Source organism: Pinus tabuliformis, chromosome 9, assembly GCF_031772625.1.
Source record: "Pinus tabuliformis cultivar Carrire ecotype Pingquan chromosome 9, CPIR1, whole genome shotgun sequence".
Classification (NCBI taxonomy): Eukaryota; Viridiplantae; Streptophyta; class Pinopsida; order Pinales; family Pinaceae; genus Pinus; species Pinus tabuliformis.
Genome location: NC_142307.1, coordinates 808,312,672 through 808,331,684, shown reverse-complemented (window position 1 = coordinate 808,331,684; position 19,013 = coordinate 808,312,672). Strand labels below are relative to the sequence as shown.

General features: G+C 35.6%; 1 pseudogene; it reads right to left on the bottom strand.

Moving 5' to 3' along the window:
- Positions 1 to 1,636: 1,636 nt before the first annotated feature.
- LOC149151240 (auxin transporter-like protein 4) lies at positions 1,637 to 13,523 on the bottom strand (annotated as a pseudogene).
- Between the last annotated feature and the right edge of the window lie 5,490 nt (positions 13,524 to 19,013).

Here is a 19,013-nt window from a genome sequence, read left to right as displayed (position 1 = left end):
AGTTAAAGAGATATAATATTAAATTATTTATGAATTGTTCAATTATGATTTCAATGTTCTTATGTACAAAATTAGTGTTTATAATGATATAATATAATATAATTCTAAACTAGCATTTGCACCAGATGTTGCAAAGGAAATGCTGTAAGGCATAAATTGAGGAACAAGCTTGACATGTAAATGATCATTAAAATAAGAATTAATAAATAAAATTGCATGCAAAGGTGGAAGATAAAGCTAAATTATTTACATTATCGAAAGTTTATAAATAGTATAATGCTTGTAATAAAGATTGGCTCTTGATCTTCTAAGATGTGAACAACATGATGGTGGTATTTCCACATTTGAAATTGCATCCCAACTTTATGAATGATTTTTTATATATAGATTGGACACTTGCATCTCTATCCCATGAGTTCATTCTGTATATGGTCAGTTCTAGGAAGAGTAGTCCATTAAAATTGACTAATATAGTCCAATCAATACTCATAATACATAATACTCATAAAAAAACATATATTCCTCTTTGAGTAACCTTGTTGAAAAATATAATCATTAAATTAAAGGATATATTCATCTATTATGTGTATTTATTTACGATGTGGTTTATAATCATTAAATTAAAGGATATATTCATCTATTATGTATATTTATTTACTATGTGGCTTTTGGAAAATATACTTTTATTTAGATTAAGTTAAATCCAACACCAATATTATATGGAAAAACCATGTATTCGCTCAAAAATGTTGTGGCCAAAACTAAAAGGTGATTAACATTTACCATTATCTACTATTTCCATTTCTTTCTTTAAAAATGCAAGCAACATAATAAATCCAAACTTGTTAGTGCAATGAGTGCACTTAATAAATCTAGTTCAACAACATTTAAATTTTAAGAGAAACCATTGTAAACAATTTTGGTACTTGAACACTATTTTCCATCAATCATTCCTATAACCAGAAAATCATAAGTTGGCAACAACGTACATTATGGTGATACAAAATAATTGGGGAGAACAACAGAGGGTGAATAAGAGAAACCATTGTAAACAATTTTCGTAGTTGAACACTCTTTTCCATCAATCATTCATATAACCAGAAAATCATAAGTTGGCAACAACATACATTATGGTGATACAAAATAACTGGGGAGAACAACAGAGGGCGAATAACAATAACAAGCCCTACATAGCAGTGGCAATAAGCTTAAGTAGATTGTCAGTCTCCATTAACAAGATAAATGGAGTACTATTGTTGTTGTCTCTATTCCTTTGAATCCAAAGCCACAACCCAGTATAGTACAGTAGACAAAAGTAACCCTAAGGCAGAGACATAGAGGCATAAATTACAATTACAATGCAGTTCCCTTAATAAACTTGTTTGTTGCCTATAAATAATTGTAAGCATGTAAGTTTTCAGGCAGTTTCAGGTATGGTATATGTGAAAAGTATGAATTTTGTGAGCCTCCCTCAGGCTTGACAACTCCATCCTCCATTGTTACTCATTGCCTTCTATGTCAGAGAATAAACCCCATGCTCAAAACATATTCTATATAATCTCATATTGTTCCCCTCTTAAATAAAGAGAATTTATATTGTTCCCCTCTTAAATTCAAAGATTTTCCATTCAAATTTTCAGGTTTTGTGAGGAGGAGGAAGATGTGATTTTGAAGCAGATGGTGCATGGGGAGGACATTGATAACACTTTGCAAAGAGACTGAAAGAGTCAATATGAAATTCGTCACACTACCCTACTATCAACACCCAAATCACCACAAATATGTTCACTAGATAAATCGTTGTCCAGAAAGGTGGTTAGGGTGGTTTTTCCACAACATTCTGAAAATCAGCCATCAAGATCCAAAAAAAATTATTAGTATAAAACCTTCTCAAGTTACAATCAATAATTTATTGAGTTATGTTAATGTGAAAATAAAGGAAGGATAGTGAGTGAGTAAGATGTCTACTTTAAAACATTTTTATTATAGATTTTGAGAATATTCTAAAATTTGATAGATAATTGATCTAATTAAGCAAAGTCTTTTAGTAGATAGTGAGTGAGTAAGATGTCTACTTTAAAACATTTTTATTATAGATTTTGAGAATATTCTAAAATTTGACAGATAATTGATCTAATTAAGAAAAGTCGAAATCACATAAGGGATGACGCATTTTGAACCAACAAGTGTGGTCAAGTGCCAACAAGTGTGGCCAAGTGTGGTGTGTGGTCAAGTGCCAACAAGTGTCGTCAAGTGTGGTTCATTATCAGTACTAGATGACGATGAACCACACTTGTTGGTTCAAAGAGCATTAGCCAAAAATTTCTTTTATGTGATTATTACCGAAAGACTTTGTAAGATGTCTACTTTAAAACATTTTTATTATAGATTTTGAGAATATTCTAAAATTTGATAGATAATTGATCTCATTAAGCAAAGTCTTTCTAGAAATCACATAAGAGAAATTTGTTGGATGACGCGTTTTGAACCAACAAGTGTGGTCAAGTGCCAACAAGTGTGGTCAAGTGTGGTTCATCAATTTAGGATGGGTGAGATTTTATATAAACACTATTATAAGTCCATGTTAATCTTAAATTTCTGATTGGTTGATCTTAAATTTCAGATTGAACCAACAAGTGTGGTCAAGTGCTGACAATTATGGTCAAGTGTGGTTCATCAATTTAGGATGAGTGAGATTTTATATAAACACTATTCTAAATCCACGTTAATATTAAATTTCAGATTTACTTCACAAGTGTGGTCAATGCCAACAAGTGTGTTCAAGTGTGGTTCATCAATTTAGGATGGGTGAGATTTTATATAAACACTATTCTAAATCCACGTTAATCATAAATTTCAGATTTATTTCAAATTGAACCAACAAGTGTGAGATTTTATATCAACACTATTATAAATCCATGTTAATCTTAAATTTTCGATTGATTTCAAATTGAACCAATAAGTGTGAGATTTTATATAAACACTATATAAATCCATGTTAATCTTAAATTTTCAATTAGTTAATCTTGAACCAACAAGTGTGGTCAATGCCGACTAGTGTGGTCAAGTGTGGTTTATCAATTTAGGATCGGTGAGATTTTATATAAACAATATTATAAATCCATTTTAATATTAAATTTCCTATTGGTTAAACTTAAATTTCAGATTGAACCAACAAGTGTAGCCAAGTGCCGACAAGTGTGGTAATTGTGGTTCATCAATTTAGGATGGGTGAGATTTTATATAAACACTATTATAAATCCATGTTAGTCTTAATTTTCCAATTGGTTAATCTTAAATTTCATATTTATTTCGGATTGAACAACAAGTGTGGTCAAGTGCCAAAAAGTGTGGTCAAGTGTGGTTCATTAATTTAGGATGCGTGAGAATTTATATAAACACTATTATAAATCCATGTTAATCTTAAATTTCCTATTGGTTACTCTTAAATTTCAGATTTATTAAGTTGTACAGCTAGGCTAAATAAAAAAGGATATAACACTTAAATTAGTATAAATGCAAGTTGATTCTAAATTCCAAATTTGTTATTTAAATAAAAATACCTAATTTACAATCCAATTTTATGATGAGTAAAATTTTATATTCACCTCCAATTTAGGATGGGTGAGATTTTATATAAACACTATTATAAATTCATGTTAATCTTAAATTTTTGATTGGTAGGATATAACACTTAAATTAGTATAAATGCAAATTGATTCCAAATTCCAAATATGTTATTTAAATAAAAATAATGTTTGAATTTTTTATTATTTAGATTGATTTTAAGTGATATATTAATTATTTATTTAAAAAGAAAAATGTTTGAAATTTTTATTATTCAGATTGATTTTAAGTGATATATTAATTATTTTAATTGAAAGGAAAGTTTTTTTCTAATTTGGAAGGCAAACCACTTTCTAATTTAAATGATATATTAATTAATTATTTAAAAAAAATGTTTGAATTTTTTATTATTCAGATTGATTTTAAGTGATATATTAATTATTTTAATTGAATGGAAAGTCTTTTTCTAATTTGGAAAGCGAACCACTTTCTAATTTAAGTGATATATTAATTAATTATTTAAAAAAAATGTTTGAATTTTTTATTATTCAAATGGATTTTAAGTGATATATTAATGGCATGTCCTCTCAATTGGGTGGATTTGATCCCGGGACCTGTCGATTCACTTGGTGAGCTAGGGTTGGAGTTGAAGACAGGGTTTTGGATTCAGGGTACCATGGCGGGGAGTGCAGGGGGGAGTGCTGCTCCTTCCTATAGCCAAGTAGTCATAGGAGGAAGTCAGGATGTGAGAAAGAATCATTTCAAAAAACTACTGGACAAGATCTCAGAACCCAGAAGTCAGGGGACATCTGGAAGAAGTAGAGATTAGGATCAGGAAGGGAATCAACAGGAAATGAGAAAAGAAAAGGAGAATGGAGGCAGTAGTGAAAAACCGGCTTCTAGAAAGACTACTGGAGTTTGCAAACCCAAGTCAGGCATTATTCCTAGGGTCATATTTAGCGACCCAACGATACAAGCTCATAGAGAGCATATGACGGAGCATGCAATCATATGTAATTTCATGGGGTTATGGCCAACGGAGAGGGTGTTACATGTCTGGATAAGGAGCCATTGGAAACCAAAGGGAGAAATACATTTACATCTGGGTTCTAAGGGCTTTTTCACAGTAGTGTTCGCAAGCCTAGAAGACAAAGACAAAGTGTTTGAAGGGGGGCCCTATTTCTATGTTGCGGTAGGACTCTACATGCGGCCATGGATGATGAACTTTGTCCCGGAACATGAAACATTCACATCAATACCGGTTTGGATCAGACTATATTCCCTTCCTTTGGATTATTGGCTGTCGGAATCTTTGAAAACCATAGGCAACAAGCTGGGACATTTTCTAAAGATCTCAGAGGCAACTCTAAAAGGAAGATATACCTCCTTTGCCCGAATATGTGTGGAAATGGATCTATCTGGAGCCCTGTCGGAAGCGATCATTTTAGAAGTATATGATGAAGAATGGGTGCAGACAGTGGACTATGAGCACATACCATTTAGATACCGCAAATGGCATGAACATGGGCATGTATATCAGGACTGCCCCACAATCAATAGGGAAGATAACCAAAAAACCACTATGGAGAGAGATCGCAAGGGTTTCACCAAAGTTGGGAGCAAAGGAAAAGGGGGAAAGCATCCACACAAGAAGGCAAATGAGGACAGACACACACGACAAAACAGCTTCAAGATCCTGGAGGAAGAAGAGGGGAACAAGGAGACAGTCCAGGACATGGAGAATGTAACAAAGGAACAGGATAGGGTAGTTGACATGGAGGATATCCCAGTATACAACCAGCAAAAGGATGCTCTACTAAGCTTGATGGAGATCAATAGGGACTAGGAGATGACTCCAAGTGAAGCAGGAACAGAGGACCAAGAGTTACAGGAGATTCTGGATAAGGAAAATCTAGATCTAGGGGAATTTCTAGAACAAGGAAAAAAGTAGAGGTGGACTCCTTGCCAAAAGAGGACTATGATAGAGTACAACAGCTCTTTCTCTGGAGGTCACAAGCGAAGGGAGCTGGAGTCAAAAGAAATCATTACATTCAGGAGCCAAGTGGGGTCAAGATGATGGAGAATACTCAGGCACATTCTCCAAAGAACTCATGTAGGAAAAGAGGAAGAAAGAGGCATAATGAACTACTGAACAAATGTGGTAAACCATTGATCAACTCAGGTAAGATGAAAGATCTTGTTATTCCTTTACTAACATTTCGTAATGAAGTTCACAACCTGGAATATTAGAGGAATAGGGAATATGAGGAAACAAAGAAATCTTAGTAACAAAATGAAAGAAGAAAAACCAGACATGGTTTTTATTCAGGAGAAAAAATGTTCGATGGAAAAGATAAGAGATATTCATAATAAGTGGTTATTTAAATATGAGTATTTAGAGGTTAAGGCAAATCACTCGGCGGGGGGGGATTCTCACTTTGTGGGACCCACAGAAATTGGGAATTCTAGATGCTGAAGCATCCAGGAACTATCTCTCCTTGATATGCCAACCTGTAGGGGACAAGGAGATATACATGATTACAAATGTTTATGGACCTCAAAAGCAAGCAGACAAGCTCAAGCTTCTCACTTCCCTAGAGGAACTAAGAGCGAGACATCCCATTTTGCCTTGGATTGTTGCAGGAGATTTTAATATGATAAGATCTCTTTTGGAAAAAAAAAAGGAGGCACTAGACAGCTAGGCAGAGACTCCATGGCCTTCCAGAACTTCATTATGAACATGAGGTTGGTGGACACGGAAAAAATTAATGGAACCTTCACTTGGAACAACAAAAGGGGAGGGGCCCATCAAGTTGCTTCCAAACTTGATAGGTTCATGATTTCAGAGGACCTCTTTCTCTCAGGACCTACCATGACAACCTCCATTCTGCCCTTTGGAGGATCAGATCATTAGCCTGTACAGCTAGAAGCCACCTTTATGGGCACTCCAAGAAACATAACTTTTAGGTTTGAAAATGCCTGGCTCTCACATCCTAATTTCACTAATAACATTGAGAAATGGTGGAGAGAGGAGTTGAATATTCAGGGCTCAAAAATGTACATGCTCCAGCAGAAACTTAAACATATCAAACCCCGTCTTAAAGCTTGAAACAAAAATGAATTTGGAGATATCTTCAAAGCCAAAAGAGAAACTGAACTGAAGCTCCAGGATATCAATCAGATCAACATCTCATATGGCTTCACCGAAGAGCAGCAAAAATTAACTGACTCTCTGCAGGAAGAATGGGAGAATCGATGCTTACAAGAAGAAATTTTCTGGAGGCAAAAATCAAGAATATAATGGATTAAAGAGGGAGAAAGAAACACAAAATTCTTCCACAAAACCACTATGGCTCACAGGGTACACAACAGAATCACAAAGATCAAATATTCTCAAGGCATTGAGCTTGTTTCTCACAGTGATATGGAATCGGTCCTTGTTTAGCACTTCTGCAACATTGCAAAGGAGCCTCTGGAGGACAGATCTAGGTTCATTGACCATTTCACTCAGTATATCCCTTAGTTGGTTACCAGAGAGGACAACCACAATCTCAACAGGCCAGTTTCGGAAGAGGAGGTCAGTGAAGTGATTAATGAAATGCAGAGTGGAAAAGCACCCGACCCAGATAGATTCAATGTAGACTTCTTCAAGGCCTGTTGGGAAACTGTCAAAAATGACATCCTCGAGGTTGTGGAAGACTCAAGAAGATCCAAAAAGGTTCTAAAGGCTCTGAATGCATCCTTCATAGCACTGATTCCAAAGCAGGAAAAGGCCATGACTCCAGATAGTTTTCGGCCCATAGCCTTATGTAATGTGGTGTATAAAATTATCTCCAAAGTAATAGCCAATCGACTCAAACCACTTCTACCCTCTCTCATATCGGAGGAGCAAACAAGCTATGTGGAGGGAAGACAAATCCTCAACAATATCATCCAAGCTCATGAGGTGGTACACTCTCTCAAAAGCAACAAACAAGCTGGCATGATCATTCAATTGGACCTCGTGAAAGCCTATGACAAATTGAGCTGGGCTTACATAAGAGCAATTCTGAAAGACTATGGTTTTGATCAGAATTGGATAAGATGGGTCATGGCATTAGTTACCTCAACCAGTTTTTCCATATTGCTTAATGGAGCTCCATCAAGGATCTTCACCCCCTCCAAAGGGCTCAGACAAGGAGATCCAATTTCACCATTCCTCTTCGTCCTCATGATGGAAGGGCTAGGTAGAGTGATTAAAATGGAAAATGTTGAAGGAAGAATTCAGGGTATCAAACTCACTGCGGATGGAGAGGCAAACACTCATCAACAATTTGTAGATGATACTATGTTGCAGGGCATACCTACAGTCAGGGAGGCCAGAGCAATCAAAAACATCTTAAATGACTTTGCTATGGCAGCAAGCACTGAGGTAAGCCTTAACAAGTCCAATGTTTTTTTTCTTTAACACTAATATTTCTATTCAGAAAAATATTACCAGAATTCTTGGATTTCAAAGAGAACAGCTACCTTCCAAATATCTTGGCATTCCTCTTACTGACAAACCGCTAAGCAAGAAAGTGTGGGAACCGATTTTAAATAAACTTCAGGACAAGATCAGAAAATGGACATGCAGATCACTAAACCTAGCAGGATGCCTTGTGCTCACACAGGCGGTCTTGCAGGCCATTCCCATTTTTATGTTTTCAGCTCTTCCTGCTCCTCAAGGTATTATGTAGCAAATAAGAAGCATACAAAGGGACTTTCTGTGGGGCAGAGGGGAAGAGAAAAATAAGTGGGCTTTAGTAGCCTGGGACAAGCTTTGCAAGCCCAAGAACCATGGTGGATTGGGGCTTCATGATCTTGAGACCCTCAACAGAGTCTCGGGAGCCAAGCTTTGGTGGGGATGGATTAAGGAACCGAATGCCCCCTGGGCTAAGATTTGGAAACAAAAATATGCCAAGCACTGGCAAGAGAAGGATCACATTAGAATGTTAGGGAAAATCAGGGGCTCCCATATTTGGAACCTTTTCTGGGATAATAAAACATTGTTTAGCACCATTGTTTTTGGGAAATTCAAGCAGGGGATCTTGCTCGATTTTGGGAGGATAACTGGTAACAGGAACCCAACCTTTATAGGGATGAATTTTTAGATCTCAAAAATGACACAGACAGCAAAGTTATGGTACTGGTAAAAGACTTCTGGGATCAGGGAAGGAATAATGGAAAATGGAGGGAGTGGAAGGATCTAGGATACAGTGATGAAAACCAGCTGAAAACCAAGGCAGAAGCCCTCACCCAGGAGCTAGAGCATAGAAGGATTCTTGTCTCTTCCTCCACGGAACAACTAAGACGGGGAAGAACTCTGAAGGAAACTTTAACCTCAAGGAGGCAAAACAGGAAGTCACAGGATTTAACTTTGTGAATCCTGATCAGATCTGGATGAAACTTTGGCAAAGTCCGCATTGGATGAAAATAAAGCTATTCATCTGGCTAGTGCATCAAAGGAAGATCTTAACTTGGGAGAATCTCCTCAAGAAAGGCTTCATTGGTCCTTCCAGGTGTTACCTTTGTGGCACTCATGAGGAGATGATTGAACACCTTCTCAACCTCTGTCCTTTCACTTCAAAGGTGTGGGACTGGGTGGCTGCTATTTTTAGACAAACTGATAGGGATAGTCTCAACATATCCAACACTCTAAAGAACTGGAGGAAGAACATCTCAGGGAATGAGATAGTTAATAAAGCTTGGATTCTGGTTCCAGGTTTTGTCATCTGGCATGTGTGGAAAGAATGCAATAGTTGAATCTTCAAAAACAAAACACACAGGCCCCAACACATAATTGAGCAAATTCTAAGGCAGCTCAAAGACACAGTAAGAAGCTTGCTGAGGACCCTTCCTAAAGATCCTCCCCTGCCCCATGAGGAGAGAATTTTACTTCACTTAGGTCTCCAGTCTATCAATCCGCTGGGAATAATGAAGGCAGTGAGCCTTATAAACAAGTGTGCTACCATCTGGAAGCCTCCTCCTTTTGGTTTCTTAAAGGCTAATATTGATGGAGAAGCTAAGGGCAACCTAGGATTAGCAGGCTTTGGGGATGCCATAAGAGACAATCAGGGACAAATACAGATAATCTTCCATGGCCACTTGGGGAGGGTCAAAAACAACATGGCTGAGCTCATGGCATTAGAACAATGCTTGGAGATCCTGATGAATTCAAGTTCACACAATGTTATAATTGAAGCAGATTCGGAATTAATTATTAGAGTGGCTAAGAAGATTAGCAATGGAACCTCTCCAGATAAAGTGTCGAGGCACTGGAAGCTCATGCAGGTTTTTTACCACATCTATTCTCACCTGAGAACCCTTAAAACTGTTAGATTTGCTCATGTGAAAAGGAAGGCTAATATGTTAGCAGATCATTTGGCGAATGAAGGAGTCACAAACAGGGACAGGGATTCTAGGTATGCTTGGGATTCGCTTCCCCCAGGTAAATTGCAGGAGGACTGTCTATGTCACGCTACCTAGGATATGGAACTATGGACTAACAGGTTGGATCATAAGAACCCTGAAGACCAGTGGGAGGTTGGAGGACTCCACACAGTCTAACCTGCCATGGTTCGGATATTTTCAAAGGTCCGGATTCCCTTTGATTGAATGATGAAAGGTTTGACTCGGATAGCTCCACAGGGTGGGGTAGCCCACGTCATTTGGCTTAGGTGGTGGTTGACAGAGAATCCAAGTGAATGGGATTGGCTCAAGTACTTCCCACTGGAAGGAATTAAGGTTCAAAATGTGGCGAATGGACGTGTTTGTTTTTCCGCGAGTCAACCAGTCCAATACCATAAGCGGTATATCAGGCGAGGTCTATACGGCTTCCAGTTTTTTTGTGTTTGGCTCCGATTCCACTCTTTGAGTGACACATTGTGGAACAAGGAGAGAGAAAACCACCCTCATCGGATGGTTAACTCTCGCGTTTCTCATCCTTCCGATATCCACGATGACCATTGGACCTTAATCAGTGGATCAATGGTGGCGATTGTTTGTGTGTTTTGGTCAGACCCGAAAAATGTTTAGAGTGTTTTGCTTTAACTTCCTCGGGTCCATTTGTCTGTTTGTCAATTTTCAATTTGACTTGTGGTGGGACCTCTTGTGGATCCATGGCAAGTTATGGACTTTCTAGGCTCCTTGTGCTTTGTTTAGCGGTTCTCCTCGGTTTTCTGGTTTAGGTTCTCTTAGTTTTGGGTGATTGGTTTGGTTTGGCCTGCCCAGTTTTTTTGGTGGGACCTCTTGTGGATCCATGGCGAGTTATGGACTTTCTAGGCTCCTTGTGCTTTGTTTAGCAGTTCTCCCTGGTTTTCTGGTTCAGGTTCTCTTAGTTTTGGGTGATTGGTTTGGTTTGGCTTGCCCAACTGACTATTGAACTCTCGCAGAGCGGGTGTGGCTCCTTGTAAATTATGTATATCTGACTAAATTTAATAGAAGGTCTTACTCTTACTGCATAAAAAGAAAGAACTGATATATTAATTATTTTAATTGAATGGAAAGTCTTTTTTCTAATTTGGAAGGCAAATCACTTTCTATATTAATTATTTGGAAGGCAAACCACTTTGATATATTAATTATTTTAATTGAATGGAAAGTCTTTTTCTAATTTGGAAAGCAAACCACTTTCTACATTAATTATTTTAATTGAATGGAAAGTCTTTCTCTAATTTGGAAGACAAACCACTTTCTAATCTAAGTGATATATTAATTGATTATTTAAAAAAAATAGTGATATATTAATTATTTTAATTGAATGGAAAGTCTTTTTCTAATTTGGGAGGCAAACCACTTTCTATATTAATTATTTTAATTGATTGGAAAGTCTTTTTCTAATTTGGAAGGAAAACCACTTTCTATATTAATTATTTGGAAGGCAAACCACTTTTTTAAGTGATATATTAATTAATTATTTAAAAAACAATGTTTGAATTTTTATTATTCAGATTGATTTTAAGTGATATATTAATTATTTTAATTGAATGGAAAGTATTTTTCTAATTTGGAAGGCAAACCACTTTCTATATTAATTATTTTAATTGAATGGAAAGTCTTTTTCTAATTTGAAAGGCAAACCACTTTCTAATTTAAAAAAAAATGTTTGAATTTTTTATTATTGAGATTGATTTTAAGTGATATATCAATTATTTTAATTGAATGGAAAGTCTTTTTCTAATTTGGAAGACAAACCACTTTCTATATTAATTATTTTAATCGAATGGAAATTCTTTTTCTAATTTGAAAGGCAAACCACTTTCTAAATTATTTTAATTGAATGGAAAGTCTTTTCCACATTCTATATTAATTATTTTAATTGAATGGAAAGTCTTTTTCTAATTTGGAAGACAAACCACTTTCTATATTAATTATTTTAATTGAATGGAAAGTCTTTTTCTAATTTGAAAGGCAAACCACTTTCTAAATTATTTTAATTGAATGGAAAGTCTTTTCCACTTTCTATATTAATTATTTTAATTGAATGAAAAGTTTTTTTCTAATTTGAAAGGCAAACCACCTTCTAATTTAATACTGAGAAAATTGTTACAAAATTATGTTATATTATATAAACATTTTGAATCAACAAAATTACATTAAAGTTAAAATTAAAATAATATTTAAAAATAATAATAATAATAATTATTATTAATTAAATCAACCTAATTTTATTTTATATCAATGTTACAAAATTATATTATGGAAGAGATATTATAAACTTTTATTATATAAACATTTTGAATCAATAAAATTACATTAAATTTAAAATTAAAATCATATTTTAAAATAATAATAATTATTATTATTATTAATTAAATCAACTTATTTTTATTTTATATCAAGATTTATCAAGCACCCACAAAAATTAAATTAAGAAAATTTCTAAGTTGCTAACATTTATTCAAAATTTCTTATCAAAAAATAAGTTCATATAAAAGATTCCATGCTCTCTCAAGGCTAGATAAATAAAAAAAATAAGTTTGAAAAAAAAGAATCCATCTCATGACTACATATATCCAGAGTCAAACTGCATCTAAGATGGTCATATATAAATTCAAAACTTATAAAAAAAAATAAATTATCAATATATAGATATCATTAAATGTTTCACTTTAAAGAAATTATTACTGAGTATATAAAATGTGTAAATATTCGTACCATTCTGGCCAAAGTTGTCCTCTAAGTTAAAATGTGAGTCATGGAAGGTATAATGTAGACTGTAAAGCCGAGTAGGAGAGCGCCTCCTGCAGAGTTGATAGTCCTGAAGAAGGGGAAAATGATTGCAAGAAACCATATGGGAATCACCACAGGCAACCTCGCCAGTGCACACTTCACAATGCTCTTTGTATCGTGCATTCCAATAACCTTTTCCCACACAAAGTATAAGGGGGTGCATGCAAACCCGAAGGTAATTAACTGCAACCATTTCAAATTTCGAAACTCTCATTTATGCTTCGGACACTGCAACAACAAAAAAATTATAATGGAAATTGTTGTTTCAGACCTTGTGAATGAGCATTAGAATGACTGCCAGGTCACGAAAGCCCGACTTGGGAAGCAAGGAAAGGGCATTTGCGTGATCCAACAGTGTGTCTCCGGAAGCCCAGTAAACTGATATTGCAAAGGGGGTAGAGTTAGAGTAAAGACATACAAAGTTTCCAACATGTGAATTGCCTTAAATATTTTAGGTTTCCACATGGCATGCATTATTTCCTTGTTACCAAAATTGAAGGTCTGTTAAAAGTGGCAGACTTTTAATTTTCAGTAGAAACCCATGAAAGCGAATAAAAAAAATGATTGGGAACGTACACTGTCATGGCGTGACCACCAAAAGTGTAGAGTATATTGGTGGCCCCAGTGAAATAGAGGACCAACTTTGTTGGTGCGGAATGCTTTACATCGTCTATCTGCACAATGTGTATCAGGAAAAAAACCATTGTTCAATCACCACACTGATCTTCATAGAGCGGTTTTGCACTGAGAGCCAGAGTTGGATCTCTGTTGATAATCTGGCGAGTAATAACAAACATTGAAAATTCATTTTCATGGCCTGAAAGATGTAATCAAATTCTACCTTACATTCTTTAACTCGCTTAAAGAGTCTCCTAGGTCGGAAATTGACACAGTTGAGACGCCATTCGAGTCTCCCAGGCTGGAAATTGACACAGTTGAGACGCCATTGTCGTTGTGATGGGCCGTAGCGATGGAGTATGTGATTGGCGCGTGCAAGGCAATAATGCAGCAGCTGCAACCAATTTAGATTTGATTCGAACACACCGAAATGAACGGGGAGAATGAGCAATAATAATGAAGTGAGGGTAGTTAGGACACAATTGAAAAGGAGTCAGTTAAGAGATCAACGAAGAGTAAGGGTTCATTATGAGATCAACGGAGGGTAAGGAGGAGTGAGTTATGAGATCAACGGAGGGCAACATTTTAATCATCTAACACTTAATCTAATGGTTTATAACAATGACGGCGAAGCTCAGAAAAAAGTTCATTTCAAATGGAAACGCCTTACGGCGTAATTAATGGGATAAAATTTTAATTATTAATAATTTATTTCTATTTCCATTTTTGATATTAATGTTAAAGCTAAATAATAGAAGTATTTATTACTAGTTATAAATTAGAAATCAATAGAATTATATTAATAATGTAATTATTAATGATAAAATAGAAACTTATATACAAGTTATAAAAAGAAGACTCAAACATAGTTATAATAAAATAATTATTTATTAAACTCTCAAGGTCAACAAAAAAATAAATAAAAGGAAGCTGGAAAAGAAAAGAAAGAAAAGATCGAATGAAGAAAGTAGAATAGAAGAGAGAGAAATGAGCATAGAACACAAAATATGAAAATAGAAAAAAAGAACAATCAATAGGAGAGGGCAGGAATTCAACTCCTACTTAATTTCCAACCATCATCCCTGTTGAGATTGATATAATGCTTCTCAATCTCAATGACTTCTCTTAGTTTCCTAAGATGGAAATGATCAACCTTGGCGATGACCTGAGTATCCTCAGTGCAAACATGGTGCTTCGATTTCGCAAAATGTTGAACTAAGGTTGAGGAACGAGAGCGATTGTGTGTAATGTCCACTGCATGTTCTTGGATTCTTTGGTTTATGGAGCGACCAGTTTCACCATTGTAAGGAATCCCACACGAGCACGGAATTGAGTATACCCCTTTCATGTCTTTAGGGTTAACTAGGTCTTTAACGAATCTAGGAGAATTTAATGGTATTAAGGGGTTTGAAAGTAGCAATAATTTTATTCCTTTTAAGAACATGAGGAATCTTATCTTTGGTACCTAGGATGAAGGGAAGCGACACATTGGAAATATGATCATCACAAGCAAGCTTAACATGAGATTCTTTACAAGCTCTTTGGAACGCTCTGAGGCCTTGATGTCTGTTGTATCCATTATTTTCAAAAAAAAATCGTGTGAGTTTTCTTGGAAAAAACTTGGTGAGAAATGAAACCATCATCCCTCCGAGAGAGGAGAATATCAAGGAAAGGAAGGCACCCATTAACTTCAACTTCTATCGTGAATTGGACGGATTCAGATTGGGAATTAAGATGGTTGAGAAACAAATCCAATTTCTGATGACCATGGTGCCAAACGACACAGGTGTCATCAACAAACCTCTTCCATTTCTTAGGGTGGAACAGAGCAGAGGCCAAAGCTTTGGTCTCAAAATCTTCCATGAATAAGTTGGCCACTATGGGGGAAGGGGAGAACCAATCGCAACCCCAAGTTTGTTCAAAGAACTCACCTTGGAAGATGAAAAAGTGGAGGTAAGGCACAAACCTACCAATTTGCTGTGTCAATGTCAGTTATCTCATTAATGACTTCGATGGCCTCTTGAATAGGGATTTTCGTATAAAGGGATACAACATTGAAGCTTACTAACAAATCACTTGGTTCAAGCCTAATATATTTGACCTCATTGATAAAGGTGGTAGTCTTTGACAAATGACTTAGTTTGACCACCAAGGGGTTTGAGCTTTTGAGCTAGGAATTTAGCAAGAAGATAAGAGGGCCTACCTATCGTGTTAACAATAGGTCTCAGGGGATCCCAGTTTTATGGACCTTCGGGAGGCCATAAATTCTGGGGGTAAGAGGATTGCTTTCAATCAGCTTTTTCCTAATAGAATTAAGAGAAATATTAGATTTTATGTCTTGCGCGATTTCTTTAGAAACTAAAACAAGTTTGAATTTGATTAGATCCGAAATTTGCAGGGTTAGGAAGGATCTCAATTTTTTATCTCGCAGGTTATTTTCACTTCACTTGGATTTGGGGAACAACATTTCGAGCATTCTTTGTGGAGTGACTGATGGTGGTTTTATTGCGAAAGCCCTACATCTGGAGGAGATCGCTAAAAAGAAACAATTTGCAAAGTTTAATAAGATGCAAGGTGTTGATTCTCGTTTCATAGGTGGTGCATCCTCTTCATCTCTAGCAATGAGTCAAGACCAGATCCTTGCTCTTAATTCCGGGATCCGCAGCCAAGACTGTGAGGTTGTCTCATCAAGCAGAACAATTGATCTCCATTAACGATGATATACTCATAGATCCTGAGGTCATTTCTCTGCATGAAGACCTCCCTTCTCCTCTTACCTCATCGACCTGTTTTGCTCTCTCGTCGGCCTATTTGCCTCTCTCCATTCCTGTTTTCCATTCCCCTCCATCAAGGATAGAGCCCCCTCCAATCCTCAATGGTTCTCTTGTTCTAGTCACTGAGTTTTCCCTCTCATTCTTCAACCCTCCATGTATTTCCTCTGACCAATCCAGTTTCTGTCAGTCGGTCAATCCCCCTCCATCGCAGATTGAACCCCCTCCTGTTCAGATTGACCATTGTGCTCTCGCTTTAATTTCTGATTCCGCCTGCACGTCCTTCATCCCTCCCAACCTTTCCTCTAACAATTCCCAATTTCCCTCAGTGCGCCAATCCTAGCCCAATCCTCCCTCCCTCTCTATCATTGCCCTCAATTTGGCTCCCTCAAGAGTTTCTCCTGCGTCCCTTATTAATCATTTCCATTACATCAATTTGGAAAATTCTAACACCTTTAATTTTTGTAATATAAACAGTAACTAATTTTATTTCATATAATAATAAATATAATAATAACAATTGTAATAATTTTTATAATAACAATAATAATTCTTCCAACTCTATTTCTAATACAAATTCTAATAATAGCAATATTATTTTTAGTTCTTATAATAATAACAATACAAATAATAACCTTAATAACTCTAATTTATCCAAAATAATTCCTAATAAAAATAAATGTAATATTATTTCTCATAATAATAATAATAATTCCTTATTTCTTTTTAAAAATGTGATTAATCTTTTGAGTATTGATGTAGATCATTTTGTTCTTCATCTCTTAAATAAAGGGCTTAAATTTTCCTTGGCCCCTAGAAAAATTCTTATCGATGACATTATTTGTAACATTGAATTTGGAATTCATGACCTTCCCGATAATGTCAAGGAGGTTATTCCACAAGAGTGCGCTATTGTGCTTAGGAATGCTAAGACTCCTAAAAGCAACATTAACAAAAATGAGTTTCTTTCCCTTAAAGACTTAAGGGATAACCCTAACATTGTCATCCCGAAAACTGATAAAGGAGGGGTCGTTGTTATCCTTGATAAGGTTGTCTATGTTAACAAAATGATCGACCATCTTCATAGCAGTGGTAGTTACATTAAGCTTAAACATAATCCCCTTAAAAGAGTTTCCAAAGAAATCGTGAAAGCCATAAAATCTAATATTTCTCTTAATTCTATTAGCAAAAAGCTGATTGAAAGAAATCCTTACCTCCATAATTTATGGCCTCCTGAAGGTCCATAAAACTGGGATCTCCTTGAGAACTATTGTTAACACAACAGGTGGACCCTTTTATCTTCTTGCTAAATTTCTGGTTCAAAAGCTCAAACCTCTTCTTGGTCGCATTGAGTCATTTGTCAAAGGCTCTACCTCCTTTATCAATGAGGTGAAATATATTAGGCTTGACCCAAGTGATTTGTTAGTAAGCTTCGATGTCATATCCCTTTATACAAAAATCCCTATTCAAGAGGCCAATGAAGTTATTGATTAGATAGTTGGTAATGACACGACCAAATTGGTAGTCGATGCCTTACCTCCACTTTTTTCAGCTTCTAAGGTGAGTTCTTTGAACAAACTTATGGGGTTGCAGCAAGTTCTCCCCTTTCCCCCATAGTGGCCAACTTATTCATGGAAAATTTTGAGACCAAATCTTTGGCCTCTGCTCCATTCCGCCCTAATAAATGGAAGAGGTTTGTTGACGACACCCGTCTCATTTGGCGCTATGGTCATGAGAAATTGGATTTGTTTCTCAACCATCTTAATTCCCAATCTAAATCCATCCAATTAACGATGGAAGTTGAGGTTAATGGGTGCCTTCTGTTCTTTGATATTCTCCTCTCTCGGAGGGATGATTGTTCCATTTCTCACCAAATTTTTCACCAGAAATCTCACACATAGAGTTTTTGAAAATAATGGCTACATCACACATCAAGGCCTTAAAGCGTTCCAAAGAGCCTGTAAAGAATCTCGTGTTAAGCCTGCTCGTGATGATCATGTTTCCAATGTGTCGCTTCCCTTCATCCAAGGGACCAAAGATAAGATTCTTCATGTTCTTAAAAGGAATAAAATTGCTACTACCTTCAAACCCCTTCATACCATTATAAATTCTCTTAGATCCGTTAAAGACCTAGTTAACCTTAAAGGCATGAAAGGGGTATACTAAATTTCGTGCTTGTGTCAGATTCCTTACATTGGTGAGAGTGGTCGCTCCATAAACCAAATAATCTAAGAACATGCAACGGACATTAGGCACAATTTTTCTTGTTCCTCAGCGTTAGTTGAACATGCTGCGAAATCGAAACACCATGTCTGCATTGAGGATAGTCAGGTCATCACCATGGTTGATCATTTCCTTTTTTCTATTTTCATATTTTTTCTTCTATGTTCATTTCTCTCTCTTATATTCTACTTTCTTCATTCGATCTTTTCTTTCTTTTCTTCTTTCTTGATTCTTTGTTTCCTTTTCCAGCTTCCTTCTTTTTTCTTCTTTTTTCTTTTCTTGAGAGTTTAATAAATAATTATTATATTATAACTATGTTTGAGTCTTCTTTTTTTAATTTATATATAAGTTTCTATTTTATCATTAATAATTACATTATTAATGTAATTCTATTGATTTCTAATTTATAACTAGTAATAAACACTTCTACTATTTAGCTTTAACATTAATAAAAAAAAGATTAATAACTAAAATTTTATCCCATTAATTTAGTATTATATTATATTATATCATTGCATAAGAATATTGAAATTGTATTTAAACAATTAATAAATAATTTAATATTATATCTCCTTAACTAAC